Consider the following 6,000-nt stretch of genomic DNA (forward strand, 5'->3'; position numbering starts at 1 on the left):
AAAGAATGTGGCAAATCTGTCAGGCAATGATGTACATGTAGATGGCATGTCTGCAGGTAGGATTGCTGGCGACCTATTAAAGAGTGTGTTCAGGACACGAAACACGTTCTTCACATCTGCACTTTTCAACTTTTCTCTGTAATACTTTGATTTCTCCTTGTGAATGAGACGACAGACGGCATGAATCTGAGTTAGGTACTGATGGCGGCTGTCTGGTGTTTGTAACTTTCTCCAGCGCCTTTCGAGTTTTCGCCGTGAACGTCTCGCTGGGTGAATTTCATTCGTATACCAAGGTGGATGACAGCAAAAACGATGAACACGCTTGGTGGACGGACAATGTTTGTTGAGCACATCCAGAATGGTATTGTGGTAGAATGCAACCTGATCATCAACATCACCGTCGAAAGGAAAGTCATGAAACGCTTCACTGATGTCCATGATGAAGGAACCCTTGTCTAAGTTTCGAAAGTTTCTGCAATGCGATGTTGCATCATGTTGCTTAGGTTTAGCTGCATCAATAGTACAGCTAATGATGAAATGATCCGAGTACAGTTTATCACAAGCTCGACAGTCGACCACAGGTGCGTCACCTATTTAAGTATAACCCGTCAGGCATTCGTTTGACTGTTCCTAAAACAGTACGTTTTAGATTCAGCCAGTCTTTTGTTCCGAATGCCATTCACATCTTCAATGGTTCTGTTAAACGGTAGAGGATATTATGTGTCTTTGCACGTACCGTGGTACTTCCTGCTAATTCTTCTTTCTATCAGTACTTCTTTTCCTGATTTCTCTTACTCTACTCTACAAATTCTGTTGTTCTCGGGTAGGCCCTACTTGTGTGACTCTGGTTCCTTAGCTTTCCTTAGCTTTCCTTGTTATTCTGTTATTCCTTTTCCATGCTGGTGATATTGTTAATTGCATGGTCAAATGATTTTAACCTGTTCGGTTGATTGTTTGTGGAACCACTGATGAGGTGCACAGGTTCTCGTTCAATATTCTGTTTTGTCAATTCCAATAGCCCACATGTCTTGATAGATTTGAATTTGAACCCGGAAAGTTTGTTATGATTTATATTGTACAAATGCCTTTTACGATAATTATGTTGCATGTGTGCCCGCACGTGTAGTTCTTTGGAAGCTCTCAATCCTTTTCTTCTATTTTCTGTTTTCCTCTCTCTCTCTCTCTCTCTCTCTCTCTCTTTCCTCTCTTGGTTCCTACTAGTGGGTGCACATGCAGTGTGATACATGTATATGGCGATTATTTATTGAGATAATCACTGTGATATTTGTATATTTTTATGAGACAGTCTATAAATGATATGAATGCAATTTTATTCATTCATGCGTAATAGAATGTGCCTTATTATTGTTTTTCACCGTTGAACTATAAGGCTGTCTTGTGAATGACATTGGAATGTTATTCATTCATGCATTTCAACTGCATGTACATTGCATACTACATTCTTTGTGAGTTTTGATAAACATCTCTCTTGAGAGGCCTACTCCTTTCTTCCCTTTCCCCATTTCTCTTCTTCCCTGGAATCCTGTGCTCTTTTCTTCATGGTTCCTGCTTTTTTCTGGGCACTTTTTCAGTGTAATTAATGCAATATCATTACTATAGGATAACGCTGTTGTATTGACAGGTTTTCAAGACAGCTCACCATGTATAAGTGTGCAATTCTATGTGCTTTTATCGATATGTCTCATTATGGAAGTTATTTAAAGCTCTTTGTGAATTGACTAATGGAAACTTGATATATGTATTTATGTAAATCATATCACATTGTATGTGTGCCCACATAGGCAGCTTTTCCTGGAAATCCCTCTCCCTCCCGTCTATCTTCTGCTTCTTTCCCTCTATCTTTTCTATTTTGCTTCCTGAGCACACATGGACTGTGATTTACATTTGCATTATGCAGCATTCATTGTTGCACTCTATTATTTTATTGGAATGATCACGGAACATTTTGGCATACGTGTGCATGCATATTTGCATAACAACACTGTATTACAATGTGTGCCCATAGAGGCAGCTGTTCTATGGAACCCTCTCCATCCTTTTCCACCTCTATTTTTTCTTCTTATTCCTGCTCTTCTTGAGCACACATGTGGCATGTGATCCCTGGGTTTCTGTATAATGTACATTATGTACATCACACATGTTTCACTCCCAACATATTTTTAGGGCCTGTGCAATTTTGTATTTATGACTTTGCATTTTTGATATATATTTGTCATAGTCAGACGTCAGCATGATGAAAATATTCAATGCATCAATAGTATATTTTAATGTTCTATTTTCATAGTCTCAAACATACCTCTTCATTTCATTAGTATTTCAGTTTAATTAGTTACGATATATCGTTTGATGATGTATCGAATTGTTCATTAATTATCAGTCACTTGTTTTATGTGATCTGTTTGTTATTCTTGTCATGTAATGCTCTGTTATCTTGCCAGTGGAGGAAGATTTTCTGTATTTTTTTAAATCAGACAATAAAAGATTGAATTCAATTATATTGATTTGAATTGATCAATCCAAATGACTGATGCACTTGGTCAACTTGTAATACGTTACTTTACTTTCATAAGGTAAAATAAGAACTCACGAAGAAGTGAAGTAAAAAAAATGAAACTTAAAACATCCAATGTCCTCTTCAATTATAACAACTCAATGTTTTCAGCACAGGGAAATCAATACTCAAGCTTGATCTCTCAACTTTTCATCTCAGGAGCTTTTAACTGATGTATTGCGTGAGATTGTTGAAAAACCCCCAATCATTACAATAATTATACCCCCATCTCCGTCAATCTTGTTAAATTACCACACTCTCTTTTTTTCTTCACAGAATGTATTCAATTTACCTGCAACGATTGCTCTTTGAAACGGAAACTTCGATATGAACATAAATTGTGCATCCAAACATATTGATTATGATTTTTTTTTAGATATACGCATGAACGTCTCATATGACTATACGGAATACGTGGTATACGTGACAAATACACTTGTAATTAAGATTACAGTTCATTATCCTGATTGCTTGCTACTCCGAAGGCTCGTAAATCTGAAGGTGCCTTAAAACATAATAATTCCATTCATTTTCGGATCAACGAACCGTCGGAATAACGAACCTTGTATCATAGCATTGGAATTAACAAACCTTAGGAATAACGACATAAATGTTCCGATCAACAAATTCGTTTTTTCACTTTCGTACAAACGAACTTTTAGGCATCAGGAATTTGTGTGTTTCAGAATGATAAACTTCAGAATAACTGCTGAACCTGTGTCTTTCCCCACATTTCGACAATTTTGTTGTTGTTGCTGCTGTTTTACGCTTCGTCATTTCACTTTCTATAGCCATTCATCACTGTGTGAATGGCAACTTTGATTAAAGTGATTATGGACAACGCTTCTAAAGTACGAGATGGTTATATCCATGTGCTATTCGACTGTTGCCTTTCTACAGAGGCTGTCGTTTATTTTGACACATGATTATGAGATAAAATTTATACACATGAAGTACTTTAAATATGACATTCGCTAGAGAGAATGCCGGCCTTTTTTTCTGAATGTGCATGCAAGAAATAAAGAAATGGAAATGATTCCCTTTATTTCATGACCTCGTTTTCAAAACCCTGTTGGAAAATCTGTCATTATTTCGTCTTCCTATTGAAAGGGGTAACAGAAATTAAAGATATTTAATCGGTGAGTCTTAGCCACTTATGTAGGCTACTACTTCTATAGTTAGACTTGTACTTGATACTAATTAATTTGCCTCTAATGAAGCAAACGAAAGAAAGAAAGAAAAGAATGGAAAGTTGGAAACTTACATAATCTCTTCTTAAAAGTCAACCTTTTCAGCGCAGAGAAATCAATAGTCAAGTTTGATCTTTTTACTTTCCATTAGAAGCTTTTTTATATCATAGTTACAAAACAAATCATCCACATCCCATCGTTATATGTTATGCAACTACAACCCCCCCCCCCCCAGAATGAATGCAAAATCTAGAAACGTTTGCTTGCTGAAATGAAAACCTTGGAATGGACATATGCATTAAGATATATTGATTATGTTTAAACACGATTACAGATCTCGCATATGGAATTGTGAATGACAAGGTTGTACTTGTAAGTGCATGACATCATCAGTCATCTGTATTCAGCGTCCGCTGAGGCTATGAGCGAGCAGGCATCCCGCTATATAGTATTTCTTGATAGTGATGATTTACGTGTTTAATGAGAAATTGTGATATGGCACCATTTGGTTGATCGGACTCAAATCCTTGTCTTTCTCATATTTTCGCAATCCTACGACTTCAAAAATTTTAAATCTTAGTATTCATTATTCACTCAATCGATGGTATTAATACGGTAATGACTTTATTACCTTTGACACTGCAACAGAAAAAAAAAATTAAAAGTCCAGTCAGCTTATATCGGTAAAGTGCAAATACACCTCCGTTAAATTTTGTTCGAGCATGCCGTCTTATGGCATGATCCTAACACCACTTCAGTTCTCTTTACTTTTATTGATACGAAGATGCGGGGTAACACACTTTAAACCACAACAGTGCAGAGTCGTTATAGTATAATAGGGTCTACTTGATTGCTGGTTCACTTTCAATAAATTGAGCCATGTGGTGACGTGATGAAATTAGTGAGGATTTTATGTATAGTTTACATAACATGTATATCAAAAGGAAAAAAGAAAATCTGTATTTTTTTTCCAGATAAACAACTGCTGATTACCACGATAAAATTTAAGATGAGAAATGAATGTCAAAACAATGATTAGCTAGACATAATTACTCTTGCTTATTTCTGAATATAATTATATAATATGCCTTATAAGTAACTCTATGCTCAATTGTGAAGATCGCATGAAAGTGCTTTTAAGTGCTTATCGAGCCCACCGCACTAATTTGAATGCACAACCTGAAAATCCATGCCCAAACACGAGATTGAATGTTTACATCCGAATTTGAATCTGTGACCATTGATCTGGCTGCCTTAAACGAACTTGAAAGCATTAAACGTGAAAACGTTTGATCAAAATCACTGCACCGCTTCAAACATATGAATTTGAAAGCACATAGAATGAAAATGAATGATGACTTAAATGGCAGGGAAAATGCAAGTGAAAGCCCGAATATGAAACAAGAGTTGATTTTTAGAAGCTAAACTTGCATCAGTTTGATAACAATCATTGTCATTTTTTGTTAATTCATTTCGCTGTGATTTAAACAATTTTGTTCAGCCGAACTACAGAATCGAACTCTTCTGGTTTTTTTTTATACTCCAACAAATTGCAGCAGAAGAAGGGATATGAGTTTCCTGTTCCATTCAATGGCACAAGAGAAAAAATACATTTAGATCAAATAGAACTGAATGGAACTGAAGTGATGAGAGTGTTTTTCTTATCGTCACAACAAAATGCAGTGCATTTTATCTCCCCCCCCCCAAAAAAAAAAAGAGAACACAAATCTCCAAGATATACGCATGTAAAAGGGATGGTATAGTTTTGGTTGAGGTGAGGGTTCAGTCTTTCACTTTCTGAATGATACTTAGGAAAAAAAATGGTTCTAAAACTAATTTTCATCATATATGAACTTTAAATTCCTCTTGGATAAGTATTATGCTCTTAATATTTCATTAGAGGTTTAGCACTATCTCAAAAAAATTATCATAAGAAAATGTTGGAAAGCCGGCCCTGCTTACAGTTTTGATTTCATCAATATAAAAACAAACAAACAAACAAACAAACAAACAAATAAAAAAAAAGCGCCGTAGCGCTGTTGTTGATTAGTCCTCGTGGAACCGCCGGCATTCTCTTAAAGAAGAAATTTATAGGAAATAATATCATATAAATTGACTGTCTTCCATCACTGATTTAATGTTATTTTGATCAATTTCGAACATAAATCATGCAATAAAGTTGTCTCTGCTTTAATATAAGAATCTTTATTTTTACCAAATTTGAGCACTGGAAAAAAG

The sequence above is a fragment of the Diadema antillarum genome, unplaced genomic scaffold, assembly GCF_040938485.1.
Source record: "Diadema antillarum isolate AM-2024a unplaced genomic scaffold, OU_Dant_1.0 seq00000767_RagTag, whole genome shotgun sequence".
NCBI classification, from domain to species: domain Eukaryota; kingdom Metazoa; phylum Echinodermata; class Echinoidea; order Diadematoida; family Diadematidae; genus Diadema; species Diadema antillarum.